This window comes from Saccopteryx bilineata, chromosome 1 (assembly GCF_036850765.1).
Source record: "Saccopteryx bilineata isolate mSacBil1 chromosome 1, mSacBil1_pri_phased_curated, whole genome shotgun sequence".
NCBI classification, from domain to species: domain Eukaryota; kingdom Metazoa; phylum Chordata; class Mammalia; order Chiroptera; family Emballonuridae; genus Saccopteryx; species Saccopteryx bilineata.
In genome coordinates, this window is record NC_089490.1 from 276,464,249 (window position 1) to 276,482,927 (window position 18,679).

Consider the following 18,679-nt stretch of genomic DNA (forward strand, 5'->3'; position numbering starts at 1 on the left):
CTTGGGCTGCTTCCAAATCTTGGCTATGGTAAATGACACTGCAATGAACATAGGGTGCGTATATTCTTTTGAATTAGTATTTTGTGTTTTTCTGTATATATTTCCAGAAGTGGAACCTAGTTATTCATAAGATACTGATGGAAGGAAGTGAGGCTTTTATAATCAATTCATGCTAAAATTATAAATCAGGCCTCTTTGTAGGTACATGGGGGTGTGCATCATATTCTCTGTATGTATTCCTGTTTCTTTTTTTTTTTTTTTTTCATTTTTCTGAAGCTGGAAACAGGGAGAGACAGTCAGACAGACTCCCGCATGTGCCCGACCGGGATCCACCCGGCACGCCCACCAGGGGCGACGCTCTGCCCACCAGGGGGCGATGCTCTGCCCATCCTGGGCGTCGCCATGTTGCGACCAGAGCCACTCTAGCGCCTGAGGCAGAGGCCACAGAGCCATCCCTAGTGCCCAGGCCATCTTTTGCTCCAATGGAGCCTTGGCTGCAGGAGGGGAAGAGAGAGACAGAGAGGGAAAGCGCGGCAGAGGGGTGGAGAAGCAAATGGGCGCTTCTCCTGTGTGCCCTGGCCGGGAATCGAACCCGGGTCCTCCTCATGCTAGGCCAACGTTCTACCGCTGAGCCAACCGGCCAGGGCCTATTCCTGTTTCTTGAACTGTTTTTTTTTAATTTATTGATTTTAGCCAGAGAGGAAGGGAGAGAAAGAGACAGAGAGACAGGAACATCAATCTGTTCCTGTATGTGCCCTAACCAGGGATTGAAACAGCAACGTTTGTGCTTTAGGCTGATGCTCTAACCAATGGAACTGTCTGGCCAGGGCTGAACTATTTAAAAAAAAAATACATCATTAAGACATGTCCAATTCATTGTTGTATGATGGCCTTGTTGAATTCTCTTGTCACCTGTAGAATCTCTTCCTTGAAACTCTGTTGTATGATGAGGAAGGTATGTCTTGTACTCAGTTGCAGCCTTTCATCAATCAATAGGTATTTGTTGAATGCCTACTACATATATAAATGATCACTTTCAAGTACCTTTTCTATTAAAAGTTATTAAAATTTAAGTAGCTTTTGATATTCAGCTTGTTTATATTTTGAGGGTAGGAGTGTGTTTTTGGAAAATTGTTAAGAACTTTAGCTTTTAAATTGGTAAAAGTTGATTCATTGCCTAAATTCAAATAGAAAAGATATACTTTATATACCTCTTTATATGCCATGGCTATTTCTTAAACATAGTTTTATAAGTGCAAAGACAAAAATCATTTTAAATTTAAATATATAGGAACTTAATTTAAAAGATGTTTTTAAAATAGGAGCTTAGATACTTCCCAAGCATGTATAATTTATTTTAATAATATTTCATTCCTATCAGTTTAGCTAGCATTTGTATTTTTAAATATATATGGCTGTACAATTTTCATAAATTTTTTCACAGTGGGACTTAGTTTTAAATTCTAATTCAATGCAGGATATTCATGACCTTCCTAATTTTATACACACACAGTCCTTAGATGATAAAGTCAGCTACAAAATTCAAATGAATCAGTTTTTAGATTGTCTTAGTGTCACAGTTTAGAGCTGTGCTGTCTAATACGGTAACCACAAGCCACACATGGCTACTCAGAATTAAATTTAAGTTAAATATGATAAAAATTTAGTTTCTTGGCCCCATGAGCTACATTTCATGTGCTTTTAACACCCATTTGTGATGAGTGTTACCATACCAGACATTTTAGATGAAGAATACAATTTAACCAGCTTTCTAAAGCTCTGCCTTTAGACAACTTGCAATATTTCAATACTATAAATAATGCTATAACAACTTTATATATAAATTTTTGCACACATCTTTTGTGCCACCTTAAAGTCCAGTAATTATTACCACTCAGTGAATGTACTTAATCAAGCTATTATGTGCCTAGAACTATTCAACAGAAATAAATAAAATATTTAAAATTCCCTAGCATCATGGAACTTAGGTTCTAAAAAATAAACAGTTAACAACATAAAAGCTGAATAATGAATGCATGAATAATAAACATATGAATATATTTGCATCAAAAGTAGTTTTTAATGAGTGTGTATTATTTGAGTCATTTTTTTAATCATAAACATGTGCTCCAGTGTGTCAAGACTTAACTTTAGCCTCTGATAACTTTGATCATATAGAAGGTTTTAACATTCTGTGCTTCACATTTTTTTTCTAATTTTATTAAGATATCATTGACAGACGGCACTTGTCAGTTTAAAGTGGACAGCATCATAATCTGACTTATAATTATCGTGAAATGATTATCACAATAATCTTAGTCCACATTCATCATTTTATATAGATATGGAGAAAGAAAAAGAAAACCTATTTTTTTTTATGACGAGGACTCTTAGAATTTACTCTTACCCATTTTTATATGTACCATACATACAGCAGTGGTAACTGTAGCCATCATGTTGTATAATGCAGCCTTGTACTTACAAATCTCATAACTAGAAGTGTGTACCTTTTGACTACATTTTTAAAATTTCCCCTCCTTAACTCTCTGCCTCTGGTAACCACAAATCTGATGTCATTTTTAATAAATTTTTTTTATATACCACATAAAAGTGAGATCATACACTATTTGTCTTTCTCTGTCTGACTCTGTCTGAAATAAGTGACTTATTTTGCTTAACACAATGCCTTCAAGGACCATCAGTACTGTCACAAGTGACAGGATTTTCTTTTTTGTATATCAATAATATTTTAGTGTGTGTGTGTATCATGTTCTCTTTATCCACTCATCCATCAGTGGACACTTAGGTAGTTCCTATGTCTTGGCCGTTGTGAATGATATCGCAGTGAAACTGGCGGTGCAGCTGTCTTTTCAACAGAGTGTTTTGATTTCCTTTAGATATATTCCCATAAGTGGAATTGCTGGGTCATATAGGAGTTCTAATTTTTATTTTTTGAGAAAACTTCATACTGCTTTCCCTTGTGTTTGCACCAATTTATAGTCTCACCAAAAGTCGTGCTTCAATTTTTAAATCTTTATGGTTCCAGTTTTTGAGAAAACTTTAGACTCAAAAAGCACTAACTAAAAACAGAAGATTGATAATTTTAGAACATTGAAACTTAAATCTTCAGTTGTACAAAAACACCATTAACAAAGTGAAGAAACATTCATGTCCAAGAGAAGATATTTGTAATGAATACAGCTGATGAAAGTTCTCTATTCTATAAATTGTGAGGCATATATTATATATATATTACATACATATATAATATTTATATATTATATATATATGGAAAGGATATGAAAAACAGGAATGATGCTCAGCCTCCCTAGGATTTGGAAGAATACCCATTATATGAGTAGTTTCCATTGCACAGCCATCAGACTGGTAACGTTTGAAGTCTGACACACCTGAAACAAGATTGCATATAAAAGAATGAGAACTGGTGCACTGCTGTTGGGGATGAAAATTAAATAATGACTTCAGGAAGGTATAATTAAGCATACCTTTGAAGCAGAAATGTCACTTGTTTATTTTACTTGGAGAGACTTCAGTGAGCATCCCCAAGGATTCAGGTTTTATATAGAATACTTATTTTAACATCATTTGTTAGAATAAACAATTGAAAGCAGCTAGCTAGTAGTGTCCATGGGCAGAAAAATGAATAATTAGCTCATGCTATATTCTGAGGTAAGAATACTTATCAGAGATTAATAAAGTGAACTGGGTCTGTATGTTCTAACAGGGATGGACATCCCAGACTTCAAATTGAGTAAAATACAGCAAATTGCTGAATGCTCCGTATATTGGAGGATGCCATTTTGTACAATTAAAACACACAGAGCAGACTGCATTTTGTTTATGGTAATATTCAGATATGGGGAAAGCTTAGAAGACTCCATCCCAGTTGCCCTGTGAAGAAAGAAAAAACGAGTGTTGACAATTTTTCTGTCGATGTGGATGGCAGGTTCACAGTGTTGTTAGAGTAATTTTTTGTGTTTTTCTTGCCTTTAAGTATTTTCATTTGTAGAAGCAGTTAAGAGAACTAATAAAATTCTTCTATTGTAAGGGGATGTCAAATTTTCTAGTATAGAAAATGCCACTTTACAAAGTCTATTTCTTTTCCATCCCGAAGTAACTGCCTGAATTTCCTTCCGTAGCGTTTACCATTTATGCACACATGCGACATTCAGATGTCATTTTGAACATTATCTTTTGAGATTTATGGCCTTGAGGCTTCTGAAGGAGCCTGAATTGAAGGTATTCAAGTATGTTTCTTATTCAGAACAATGATGGGAGGAAGGGCTGTCGAATTCACTCCTTTTCTAATATTTAATTCTTATCATTTGTTTTCTTCATTGTTTTTAGAAAGATATGAGCACTTTGTTCCCATTATTAATGTTTCTTTTTCCTTTGATTTTTAACAGTGATAAGGCAAGTTCAGATTATGATTCAGCACGTCCCCAAATACTCATACTTGGCCTCCTTCAGAAGCTGGGTCCTAGTCAGTATTTATTTCCTTTCTTGGTGACTCATAACAGGCATTTTCAAATATACGGTAAAATGTAATTCTTTTAAATTGTGAAGATAATAAATATATAACTATCTCAGAACTGTTAGAATGTATAAATAAATTAGTACCGGATTTACTTAGCATTTATGTGTGGTTATTGTACCATAGTGGGGAATAGAAACTGGTTTTAGACAGTCCACGTGGTAGGTGTTTGGCAGCTCCACAGCCCTGTGCTAGGCACTCACTTTCTTTGAGGAAGAAACTATAGGTAATGTTACCATGATCCAGTCACAGCCAACTTTATATCTTTCTATCTTCCCTCCAGAACTGCTGAGTTACTTAGTTTCTTCGAGATGCTAGTTTGATTAAGTCTATGCTAATTCTAATTCCCTGCAGCAAAAGCCTTCATGGCCAAGAATATTATTTTGCACTTTTAGCAATGCATCCATGCGCTATTTTCCCTGTACATCAGTAAATCCTATCGTTTCATTTAAATAGGCCTTGTGCATTTCTTGTTATTTTCTGAGTATTTTATATATTTTTAACTCTGTGAATGGGTTCTTAATTTTTAAAATTTATACATTCTAGTGAATTATTCCTGATGTATGGAAAAAACTCCTAATTTTATTATTTGCAGCCTAGAACAGGCTAACTAATTGAACATTCTTAATTCTATATTTGTTCTCTTTTTTCCCATGTGGATAATCATGCCAGTGAATAATGGTAATTTATAATTATATTGTAATTTATAATTTATGTATTTATATATTTTTTACCTTATTTGTTTTGTATTCAATGAGGTTAAGTTCTGGAAAGGCACTAAATAAAACTGGAAAGGTATATGGATGTTCCTGTGTCATCTGGTTGTAGTGGACGAGCCTGCCTTGATTATCTTTGGCACAATCCTGATGGCATTTTATTACTGTGATAATTCAGTTTTTCGTGCCACTGTTGTGCTGAAAAGGAACTATGTTAGTCTTTTATATTCCCCTTAAAGACTTTCTACAGGTAATTCCTTGGGACCATCTTTATCCAGAATATGCACACACATACATACAGACAGGGAGAGAGTACACTTTAAACAACATTCTGTCATCAGTACTGATGACAACATGCTTCAAATAGCAAAGCCTGTTAGCTGGAAAACTAAGAATCTCAAACCTTTAAATTTTTGTAAAATGTTTTTCATTTCTTACATTCTCAGTGTGTTTATGAGTTATTTTCTCTACTCACCCTTGGAAGCCATTAAGAAGTCATTAGGCTTTCTTTTTTTATATTTTATGGAACTGCCCACATAGGACATTATCAGATACTCAGTTCAGCTAAGAAAAATGACGAACCATTCTCACTCACTGCATCTCTTTTTATTTTTATTTTATCTTTTGAAACTCTGGGTCTTAGATTTAATCCACTTGAATTGCTATCCTTCAGATTGTTTTAAGTGTGTTCTATTTTTTTTATTCTCTCTCCTGACATTTTGAGGACAGATTTAACCTTTGATCTCACCATATTTGGAATCTATTTATAAAAGATGTGCCTGTGATATTTATTTTTTTAAAAGCAAAGTGAAAAAGGAATTAGCAAACCATAGCACTTAAATAGGAACCAATATAAACTAGTTAAATATTTATGAATGGCATTTCATCAATGATCTCTGCAATTATGAATGACAGAAATCCTTCATTCTCCACAGTCCTCCAGGGCCCAGTGACACTGGACTTTATACAAGGTAAATAAAAAATAAACTACGTAGATGAGACATAGAGAATGGACCTCAGTTAAAAGGGCCCCGCTTTTACCTTGAGCATCCCTGAGTCCTGAGGGCGCTGCCTGTGCGCCCTGTAGGCTCCAGACTCTCCTATTGAATCTACTTTGAAGTTGCAGATGTTTTTTTTTTTAATTTTTAATTTATTTATTTATTCATTTTTTTAGAGAGGAGAGGGAGAGACAGAGAGAGAGAGAGAGAGAGAGAGAGAGAGAGGAGAAACAGAGAGAGAGAAGGGGGAGGAGCTAGAAGCATCAACTGCCATATGTGCCTTGACCAGGCAAGCCCAGGGTTTCGAACCGGCGACCTCAGCATTTCCAGGTCGACGCTTAATCCACTGCGCCACCACAGGTCAGGCGTCGCAGATGTTTTGACATCTCCAATTTGATTCTTAAAACCAAAATGTGCAGACTGCTTGTGTTGCAGTCTTCTTGATAGTATATCCACACTAACTGTCTTAATATATGGAGGCTTTTAAAAATCCATAAATATGAAATGGAATGGCTCTTATGTGGCTTTATATAAGCCAGACAAAAAGCAGCACATTTGTGTGAGCACGCTTCCTGGGTCAGCAGGAAAAGCACAACTCAAGGACATTGTGAATGAGAACAAGGATGTTTAGAGCTTCTTAGGGCTTCCAGTGCTGCCTGGCGGGAGCGAGGGGGTGCCTGGTCTTCATTTTTACTTTGTGTCTTACAACTTACTGCACCTAACTTGTTCCATGTTCTAAGGCTTTGGGGAGTGAGAAGCCCTGTGTTTTCAACTTTGTGTCACCATAGCACCTTACCTACATCTTATGGTCAGTAAATGTTGGTTGGTTGGTTGCATGAATAATCAAACACTGTGAGTGTTATAAGTGATTTAAAGAAAGACTCCTCTTGCTTTTATTATAAATATCATCTTAAGCACAAGTGAAGAAAAAGGTAGGTTTTTAAAATTAACATTCAGACTAATTCTGATCAAATGTAATACTTATGGCCATATTTCTGTTTAATTTGAAATGAATTTAATTAAATAGATTAAAAATTTTTTTTAAAGTGAGAGTAGGGGAGAGACAGACTGCTGCATGTGCCCTGACCAGGATCCACCCAAAAACCCCCAACTGGGACCATGCTTGCAACTGAGCTATTTTTAGCACCTGAGGAGGAGGCCCCATGGAGTCATCCTCAGTGCCTGGGGCTGATGTACTCAAATCCATTGAGCCATGGCTGAAGAAGGAGAAAAAAGAGAGAAAGAGAGAAGACGGAGAGGGTAGAAGGGGAGTAGATGCTCAGCTTCCTATGTGCCCTGACTGGGAATTGAATCCAGGACTTCCACATGCTGGATCCATGCTCTACCACTGAGCCAACCAGCCAGGGAAGATTTTTTAAAATTTATTTATTGGTTTTAGAGAGAGAAAGAAACATCTTTGTGCTCCTGTACATGCTCTAATCTGAGATCAAACCCACAACCTTTGTGTATCAGGACAATGCTCTAACCAACTGAGCTATCTAGCCAGGGCTTAAATAGATTTTTTTAAAAAATTAATTGTATAGAAGATAGTCTTTGTAAGCATTGTTAAGATGTTTGTTTTAAACCCGAACACTCTAGCTTTACTTGCCTACTCAACACTTCTTTTTCAAAAACATTTTAAAAGGTTATCTTGTTGATCTGGTGACTTTTCTTCCTGAGCCAAGAACTATCCTAGAAATGTAACATAAGGACATATTTATAGACTAGATTAAGGAAATAACAGTTTTAAGATTCACTTCTCATTGCAACAGAGAAGGTATTATATAATATGACTAACATACCTACAGAGAAAGTCAAGAAATTCATTGTAATTTAAGTGGAAACAGCAAGGATAGCACACCCACGAAGTTTCCAGCATGCCTGGCACTCTTCTAATTCCTCTTTGTACATTAATCCATTTACTCCTCATTGCCTGGGAGGCACAGAGAGGGTGACTGATTTGCTCAAAACCACCCAGCTGGTAGGTGGTAGAGCTGGGAGCCCACCCTGTGTGGGGTATTCCAGATGTTTTTATGGTGCCAGCATGTAGCCTCTGCAGACATCAGGCACTCTCTGATCACCGTCAGCTTTTCTCTCCTGCATTGCTACCACTGAAATGGTCACTGAGCATGGTGCCTGCCACAGGCCCTGGCTTGGAGGGAAGGTACAATGTATTTGTCATTGAATTCCACGCATGGCTGCCATCCAACAAAGCTCAGATAAACCACAGTGGAGATGACCTGAAAGCTCATTCTTTTCTTAAAGATTTACAAAAGCAAAATGTATAAGTATGTAGAACTATTACCAGCAGACATTCAGTAAGTGTGAACTGATACCACAAATGATGGTGTATTTAAGGAAGTGCAGTATCAAATAAAGATCTCTCCAGGTTTCAGAGACAGTGAATTTCCTAGCAGGCATTCAGACATGACGATTACCTTTATTTTTCCTTTCCCAGTGAACAAAGGGAAATGCTGAAACAGGGAAGTGAACTTTCTCCTAATAAGACCAGACTCAGATCCAGAAATAAACACACAGGGCTGTACTAACCCACACACCAGCAAGTGGGCTGACTCCCATGCTGGACGAGGAGGATTAGCCCTGCCTTCCTTCTTGCCTGCTTCTGTCCTGGCAGCTAGAGAAATGAATGCAGAACTGAGCCGTTTTAATCAGGTTATATTTCTTACATACTGAACTAACCTCAAAACTTGTGGACTCCCTCAGTTATGGTCAATTCTTCATGACACCCATTTTATTTAATATGAATAGGGAAATAGGTACTGCCTGGGTCAAAACTATTTTAAGCCACCTTTTTTCTCCAACCTCAGTTTGCTTCGCAAGTTTTGAAAAGAGTAGCTTCTTCTCTTCCAGAATATAAAAATCATTCTCACATAGTTGTTTAAGCTACAAAATAAGTAAATAAATAAAACGAAACTAATAAAAAAAGTTTTCAGGTCAATGGTCTGCCTTTAGTATGAGTACAGGGGTCACCTGAATATATAATAACATGTACCAAAGTCTTCCAAATGTTTTTACACACCCATCTCTTCCAAGATGTTCCCCATAGGAAAAGGTCTTGTGTGCAAATGCATGGCAGCATACTGCTTGCCCGCCAGTGAAATCCCATTTCCAATGATGATTAACAGCTCTGGGAAGCAGCCCAGCCTCTGCCAAGTGTACTTGACCATGGAAACTTCTCCATATAATACCTATGAACACCCCAGTTTGCAAAAACCTGCTTCAGGAACCCTAACTGAGCCTTCTTCAAATGAGATTTAAAAAATGAGCCTAGAAAGTGATGTTTCTAATGCGCAAAAAGGAGTTTTCTCCCAGGAGAAGGGAAGCGTTGGCACAAGTGTACGTGAGTGAGGAAGAATTGGGGATCATCAGGGAGTGCGCCACACTGGGTCAGCACTTGTGAAGGCGGCTGTAAACTGTCGCTTGTGATGCTGTCCCGGAGTTAGAGAAAGAGCTGCTGCTTTTATGACTTGTTGAACAATTCAAACTCCATTTTCTTCTTACTGCGATTTTGCAGACATAAACCTCACTTCTCAGGTGTGAGATCTGCAGTACCCAGAACCTCACTGTGCCTTGAATAAGGGGGATGCTGTCCCTGGCCAGGAGCTGAATGTGTCACCCTGTGATTCCCCAATGACACAATGAGGGACTTAGTCCCTGCATGACCTTGTCTGATATTCTAGAATTTTGGCAGTGAGATTGCAAAGTACCAATATTTATAAGTTTCCAATTATTCCAATATTATGAGCCTTGGAAAAAAGTAGTAAAATGGTTGAGTCTGTAGTAATGTTTCATTATAGTTTAGAATTTCAAGAACATGTTGATCAGTCTCAGTAATTTTTTGATGTAATTTAACTTTAAATAATGTTTAATAAATTACCTGAACAATTCTATCACCTAGCCAGTATTTAAACTTGTGAGGTTCTTTTCAGTCTCTGTTCATTGATTGCCACAGCATTTTCCTAGAGGTCATCCTGACGTACGGAAAATTTTTTCTCTACTTTTTTGAATACAATTTAATAAATTTTTGTATGTGTCTGAAGGGTTTACGTTTGTCATTTTTATTGAAGGAGAGTGATTTTGAGTTTTGCTACTAGACTGTCTGCACTTACACGGTCGTTAGTGTTGCTGCTTATGTCCCTCTGACTTATTCCCTTAGAACAAATGCATTGTCTCATAAAACATTTCCCTGGATTCTGTTGGTTCAAGCACGGCAAATGTGTCTGCAGTGAATTTTGGCATGTCCTTATTTTTCCCTCCCCCCCCCCAAAGGGATAAGAAACTGAAACCTCAGGAATTTGTGTCCTTTTTACTTTGATTATCAATGCCACTGATATTTTTCAAGGACTGTTCACTTCTTTATGCTCCATATTGTGTAAACCTGGAACTTCATACCTTTTAGGGACATGGTTTTGTTTATGAATTTAATTCTTTACAGTTTAAGTATTCAGCCTTGCCAGTCACACTTATCTCTGGTGTTTCCTAATTGCTCATTTAATCTTCATTTTGTTTGGTTTCACTGTATACAAGTCTCTAGTGTTTACATAATTGTTTCATTTGTAAATTTAGTCAATTTACATTTTCTTATTGGTGAGTACCTATCCAGTTTCGTTCACTCTGTCAGACCATGGAAACACACAAACACAGTCGGACCCGGACCTGCCTCTCAAAAAACCTTGTATATGTAACTCTTTGTCACAGAAAGAGCTACCTTTTCTTCTTTTCTCCACCTTTGTCTGTATTGATTCTGTTCCTTTACAAGAGAACAACTTTCTGGATTTTGTTTTTAATATTTTGTGAGTTGCTCTTTTAAAATATTTTATTTCTTGTCCATTTGGCACTTAATGAAGTGTGTGACGAAAGCTCAAAATCTGAGTTTTCTTTATCAATGTGCGTTTATCCCATACCATTTATTCATCACCAGTTCATCTCCACATGATCATGGCGGACTCACTTTAATGTCACTGTTTTATGTAAGGCAGGGGCTGATCTTTGATCTTCAGTCTCTCAGTTTTGATGCAGTTCAGTCGCAGGCATGATTCTTCATTCAGTTCACAATAAGATAAATCAAAAAGAAAATTACAAGACTGTAAGCAGCATTACCCTTGTGATTGGAATAATAATTAGCATGTTGAAAGCTTATTTATTTATTTATTCTTTTTCCAAGTGAGAGGAAGAGGGATAGAGAGACAGACTTCCCCATGTGCTCCGACCAGGATCCACCTGGCAACTCCTGTCTGAGGTGGAGGTGTGGAGAAGCAGATGGCCACTTCTCCTGTGTGCCCTGACTGGGAATTGAACCCAGGACATCCAGATGCCGGGCTGACACTCTACCCCTGAGCTAATCAGCCAGGGCAGCTCTTTCTTTCTTTAAAGTCATTTTTCTCAGATTATATCATTTATTGTCATCTGAGTACATGGTCTCACTTCCAGAGTTCTATAGTTTTATGGTAGAATTTTTCATTGGGACTGAAACAGATTCCAAGATCTGTGTCTTGATGAGTGACCGTGGTTTTTGCAACTAAGTGTGAGAATTCCTCACCAGAAAGGCCTGTTTTAATGTTGCTGCCAGAGTCAGAATTTTTTTCCTTCTTGGAGACAAAATAGAGGACTTTAGAGTTTTCTAATTAAGTCAGAGAACATTCACCTTCTCTCTTCATGGCATAGTTCATGATTTATGTGAACTTTTACTTAAATCTATTTAACTGATGACTGTTCTAGAAAGCATATTATTTCTTCCAGCTACATATCTTCCTTTTGCATCCATGAGGAATATGTTTTTCTTATTTTATCAGCCATGATTCAGTGGACCAGGAATGAGACTAAGTTAACATCTGTAGACTTATCCTTTTAAGTTGAATTGGGGTAATCAAACCTGTCATGTCTCTTTATGTGCTGTTGTCAGATGTACTAATGTAATGTATAGGATGAAGCTTTGACTGTAATGTGCTACTAACACATACATTATTTTGCATTAAAAGTTTATAGATAAGAGTGCATGATGCAGGCCACATGGTCCCTTGGGCGGGTAAACGTGGGAAGAACAATCTCAGTGTAAGTGTGGTAAGTGAAATGCAGCTCCTCTACACTTAGGGTGAGCGAGGAAGACTTCAGAGAAGAGGGTCCACAGCATTGCATCTGGAAGGCTGAGACAGGCACACCCATGAGTCCGGGCATGTTCAGGGATCCTACACGTACTATAAGTGGTTTGACCTGGCTCAGGGGGCATAGGTGAGATCTTAGAGACGATGCTTGAGAAGGAGTCAGGACAAACCACTAAAAAACATATGTAGTCTATGGCAAATAATCTGGCCTTCATTAGATAGGCACTAAAGAGACAAGTAATTTTAAATAATGAAAGGATGTTACTCAAGAGTCCTAGGAAACACCTGTCATCCAAACGGACCACAGTCCCCACCCTAGAGTGCAATGAGGCTTCTTCAGTGTCTAGGCTACTGCACTTAGCTGACTCCCTCATGTTTCTCTTTTCTGTTCTCACCCAGCCACTGCGAACAGACAACATTTGAAACCTGATCTTTCATATCTCATTTATTTAAATTCTCATCTAATTGTTTCCCCAAGCTGCTTGCTGTCTCAAAGGTAGCTTTGGTTTCCCGGGCACCACGCTCGTCTTTGAAATGGTGAGCTTCTTAGATTTAAGGAGAAAATAAAGCTTGGTTTCCTGTCTTGGGAGAGGCCGAAAAGCTTGGTGCTAATGACTCAGGTTATCGAGAATGAAATCTCCATTTAATTTAGCTATGCTGTTTTGGTCCTCTAGAGATTCACAGAAATACAGGAAAGTTCATTCTGGTTTGAAGATAAAGAATTATTAATAGAACCATTAATAATCTTGGTAATGTAAAGAGCCTTGGATATTTTTTAAGCAATATCATTGATTTTATAAAAGAGGAAATGAATTCATTGACCTGCTTAAAGTCACCCAACTTTCTTATGTCTATAGATATAACCCCGGCTTCTGCTTGAATCTTTCATTTAAGCTTTTCCCTAAAGGTTGAATTCCAAACCAGATCAATGGTGATTCATTGAGAGGCTGTGACCACAATGTCTGGCAGCCTTCCATTTTTCAGGGACAAAATGGAAACATAGAGAAATGTAGACCAAAACTGGCTGGTTTCCTTGAATTTTTGACCAGGACAAATGACCTGGGGGTTAAATATCACCATAAGAAACTTTAATGGACCTGCTAAAATATCTTAATGGTCTGTAATTTTGTTATAATAAATATAGTTTAATATAACATTTTTTATACTGTAGCATTTGATATAACCACTTCTGTAAGACTAGGAAACATAGAATGGAGGCTTTCTCTTAATTTCAGCGAAGCACTGGCTTCTGAGGTTTGGAACATGAGTAGCAGTACTGAAGGGGAAACTAGAATGAGAATGAGCTGATTAAAAAAATGCAGAAGGGAAAGAAACTTGAGAACCAACAAGTAGCTGTGAAAGCTGAGGTATTAAAAAAGTGCGTGTGAGTGGAAGTCAAAAATTAAGCCACAGAGGGATATATAATATTTTTAGCCACCGCACTATAGAATTTCACCCTCTCTCTAGATGTGGCTTCTGGAAACTTTCTTTTAAATCTAAATATGTTGGTCATAATTCAAATATTGTATTATGTCAACTCAGTTTCATGGGAACAATACTGTGATGCTATTTATTTTATACCAGTGTCATCCCAATAAATTCAAATTCAGAAATTATGACGTAGGAGGGGAGCAGACATCTGTACTTGATGGCAATAAATGTCATTTCATCATTAAGCCCTGGGCCGTTAGCCTTACAGGATCCCAGAAACACTCTCCATGTTTGTGCATTGATTGCTAATTCTTTAATAAATATTCTCAGCTGATATGTCACTAGAGATTTATTACAAAAATTAAGAAGCAATAACATGTCCTTGGAAAGATACATACTATATAAATAATCTTCTTTATGAAATCTAATGCTTAGATTCCATCTGTGGAGAATAATTTTGCTCAGCATTTTCTTTGCTACAATTCAAAGAATGATTTTTTCTTATTGTTGAGTGTGTTTTGTTTTTTTTCACTGAAAGAGAAAAAAATCCATTTTTAAATTTATCTTTAAATGCTCTGGGAAACCCCCGTGCTGGGGGAGCTGTATGAAGTGGCCATTTGACTATGGACCACTGGTTTCCAGTTCACTCAAGAGCACATGATGAGAAGATAGTATATTTCTCATCATTAGTAAAGGTGAACATTATAAATTACCTTTTTAGATCTGTGTCACTGCCAGACTTTTTCTTTAAAAGTCTACCACTAAAGTTGTCCTGGAGCTTCTCCTGGAACTGAGGCCTGCTGCCAGTATCCATGGCATCAGTTTCAGGAGCAGCGACGTGGAGAAGAGGTGAGCCCTGGGAGAAAGTTCAGAGGGGATAGCCCCTGTGGAGAAAAATTTAGTATGACTTCCTTTTAAACAAGAAAACGAGCCAATTGAAATGACTTGGATGGAAGGGAAAACAGAATTTGGAGCATTTTTTACAAGAACTTTTTAAATATACACATATATCAGCAATTAGAAAACTGACATTAAACTAAAATTAGAAATATAATTCTGAAATAAAAGATAATAGTAGTTTAAACTTCCAGTTAAAAAGTTACTGTACTACTCAGTCTTTTAAATCTTCATTTTATTTTGCCTTGTGTCATCCATTTCTTTCATAAGATGTTCTATCATTATACTATATTTATTTCAGAAATATTTGCCTTGCCCTGGCCGGTTGGCTCAGCGGTAGAGCGTCGGCCTAGCGTGCGGAGGACCCAGGTTCGATTCCCGGCCAGGGCACACAGGAGAAGCGCCCATTTGCTTCTCCACCCCTCCGCCGTGCTTTCCTCTCTGTCTCTCTCTTCCCCTCCCGCAGCCAAGGCTCCATTGGAGCAAAGATGGCCCGGGCGCTGGGGATGGCTCTGTGGCCTCTGCCTCAGGCGCTAGAGTGGCTCTGGTCGCCAATATGGCGACGCCCCGGAGGGGCAGAGCATCGCCCCCTGGTGGGCAGAGCGTCGCCCCCTGGTGGGCGTGCCGGGTGGATCCCGGTCGGGCGCATGCGGGAGTCTGTCTGACTGTCTCTCCCTGTTTCCAGCTTCAGAAAAATGAAAAAAGAAATATTTGCCTTTATTTGTAAGAGGTTGGTCATAATAGCCACTCTAAAGTCTTTGATAATTCTAACATCTGTGACATAACAGGATAAGTATCTGCCGATGTTGCTTTTAATTGTGAGTTGAGATTTTCCTAGGCCTTCATATACTGAGGAATTTTGCATTGACTTGGATATTTTGAGTATTATGATATGGGATCATGGACTTGTTTAACCCTTTGAGTAGTACAAACTTTCATGTACACCCTTGTGCCTCCTGACCATCAAGAGTATGAACGACTTATTTTTAAAATGTGTAAGGCAACATTAAAAAAAAGGCAAATGTATGTTCTTGTTTCCATAAATTGGTTGTCAAACAAACATGATTTTAAGTTAATAAAACTAACTGAAGCTAATTTTATTTTTTTTAAAACTTTCTCCTGGGGGTCAGCAAGCATGAAAAAAGTCACTACTCAAAGGGTTAAATTCTAAGGAGAATTTTGGTGTGTGTGTATGTGTGTGTTTTGTTTTGTTTTGTTTTTGTTGTTGTTTTTGGCAAACAACTGAACAGGTTAGTTATAGCTGCAGATCTTTAGAATTTTATTTGATCTGTTCTCTCATATTAAGGATTGTATTAATAACCATTGCTATGGACTAAATCATGTCCCCCAGAATTCATATGCTGAAGTATAATACCCAGTGCCTCACCATGTGACTGTATTTGTAGATAAAGTCTAAGTAGGTAATTAAGGTTAAGTGAAGTCATGTTGGTGGTCCCTAATCCAGTATGACTGGTATCTTTATATAAGAAGAGGCTATGAGGGAACAGCATGCACAGAGGAAAATTCATGTGAAGGCCCAATAGAAGAAGGTTATCTACCAGCTAAGGAGGGAGAACTCAGAGAAAACCAACCCTGCCCACACCTTTTTAGACATCCAGCTTCTTGAAGTATGAAAAAATGAATTTTTATTGTTTGGGCCACCCAGTCTATAGTTGTTGTTATGGAAACCCTAGAAAATGAATACATTTAGACTTGATGTTATTTTTACCATTATTTGATGAAATGAGCCTTGTTTTCTTTAAAATTGACCTTATGAAATCGGTGACATGACATTATAATACATATATCATAGACATGCAAACTCATGTTCACATAAGGTACAAGAAGGTATTGAATGTGTTTTCTGGGGAGGGGGACTGGAGGGGGTTGTGAGCATTGTCCACACAGTAGTGACAGATAACCACCCCTTTCCCATATTGTAGAGGAAATGATTGGTTCTAAAAGGAGAGGCATGAGGAAAAAGACATATATTTTGACTATATGATTTTTAAATGTCTTTACATGAAAGTTTTCTTAAGCAATATTATGAGTCACATAAAAAGCTGGGAGAGCATTTGAGCATCTGAGTTGATTTCTTTAATGGATAACGGAATGTTTTCAAACGAATTCAGAAAACTGTAGTAGACTGGAGGAGGTGGACACAGAGGCTATGGATGTGGAGTCGTTTCTCTCACACACACAAACATACAAATAGCCAACAGATGGGAATATCATATTCACAATGTTTAAAGCATCTGTCAGCAGAGTGGCAAAGCTTTCAAATACATGCAACACCGAGAGTGGGTGGGAACCTGGGCCTGCAGAGTCTCTCCTACGCTATCTGCAACCTTTAAATCTGATCCCATCTTAGAAGAGCATTCTGGTAAAATACAGCAATAATCTTTACACACAGAATGTCCTTTGAACAACCAATGACACTTGTCATTATGGAGCCTAAAAAAATACCCTGGTTATGTACTAAAATTTAGCTTCCAAGAATGTTCATCACGGTAAATTTTATAATGGAAAAAAAAAATGCAGAGAAGAAAATGTGGTCAGATATTTAAATAAAATAATATAAACACTTTGAAGATTAACAATATAGGAATATATTTATTTACATTATATAAATAATTAATGTTATAAGAATATTACAACTCCACCTTTGTAAAGAAAACTATCTAGGCCCTGGCTGGTTGGCTCAGTGGTAGAGCATTGGCCTGTCGTGCAGGAGTCCCGGGTTCGATTCCCGACCAGGGCACACAGGAGAAACGCCCATCTGCTTCTCCACCCCTCCCCCTCTTTTCCCTCTCTGTCTCTCTCTTCTCCTCTCGCAGCCAAGGCTCCATTGGAGCAAAGTTGGCTCAGGCGCTGAGGATGGCTTTATGGTCTCTGCCTCAGGTGCTAGAATGGCTCTGGTTGCAACAGAGCAATGCCCCAGATGGGCAGAGCATCGCCCCCTGGTGGGCATGCCGAATGGATCCTGGTCAGGCGCATGCAGGAGTCTGTCTGACTGCCTCCCCGTTTCCAACTTCAGAAAAATATAAAGTAAAAAAAAAGAAAAATATCTAACATATCTACATATGAATACAAACCATTGGAAAGATACTGAAATTGATTATTTTGAACAATAGGTATTTAGATTATAGGTGATTTTTAACATGTTTTTGGATGATCTCTTTTCTATGCTTTAAAATAAACATATAATGCTGTTTTTAAAAACACAATGTAGTTTGGCCCTGGCCAGTTGGCTCAGTAGTAGAGTGTTGGCCTGGCGTGCAGGAGTCCCGGGTTTGATTCCCGGACAGGGCACACAGGAGAAGCGCCCATCTGCTTCTCCACCCCTCTCCCTCTCCTTCCTCTCTGTCTCTCTCTTCCCCTCCCGCAGCTGAGGCTCCATTGGAGCAAAGGTGGCCCGGGTGCTGAGGATGGCTCTATGGCCTCTGCCTCAGGCGCTAGAATGGCTCTGGTTGCAACAGAGCAACGCCCCCTGATGAGCATGCCGGGTGGATCCCGGTTGGGCGCATGTGGGAGTCTGTCTGACTGCCTCCCCGTTTCCAACTTCAGAAAAATACAAAAAACAAAAAACTAAGTAAAAACCACAATGTAGTTTATTTAAATATAAGAAAAATGCTTTGATACTCTAGTGATGTGATTGCTTTGATTCACAAATATGATGATATAGAATTTCTGAAGTGTTAAGTGCTCTTGCATTCATCTTTTTAGTGGTTAATGTCTTGGTCTTGTTAACTGATATTATCGTTTATTCATAAAACTCAGGATTTTTTGAGTCAGACTGATATGTACTCTGTTGCTGTGCATACCTTTGATAAGGCCATATTTTATATTTTTGAGACTAACTTCTATATACCCAATTATTGATCAGTTAAGAAAATTAAATTTCAACCTGATCAGGCACTGGCACAGTGGATAGAGTGTCAGACTGAGATGCAAAGAACC

The 18,679-nt window shown here is 38.0% G+C and overlaps 1 protein-coding gene and 1 non-coding gene across 3 annotated transcripts in view; both read left to right on the top strand.

The window, feature by feature from the left end:
* The window catches only part of ADCY2 (adenylate cyclase 2), a 420,264-nt gene that overhangs the window by 168,284 nt on the left and 233,301 nt on the right, over positions 1 to 18,679 (top strand). The gene's annotated exons all lie outside the window — the stretch shown is intronic.
* On the top strand, positions 17,405 to 17,480 carry TRNAD-GUC (transfer RNA aspartic acid (anticodon GUC)). Its single transcript has one exon. It is a non-coding gene; the product is annotated as a tRNA-Asp (tRNA).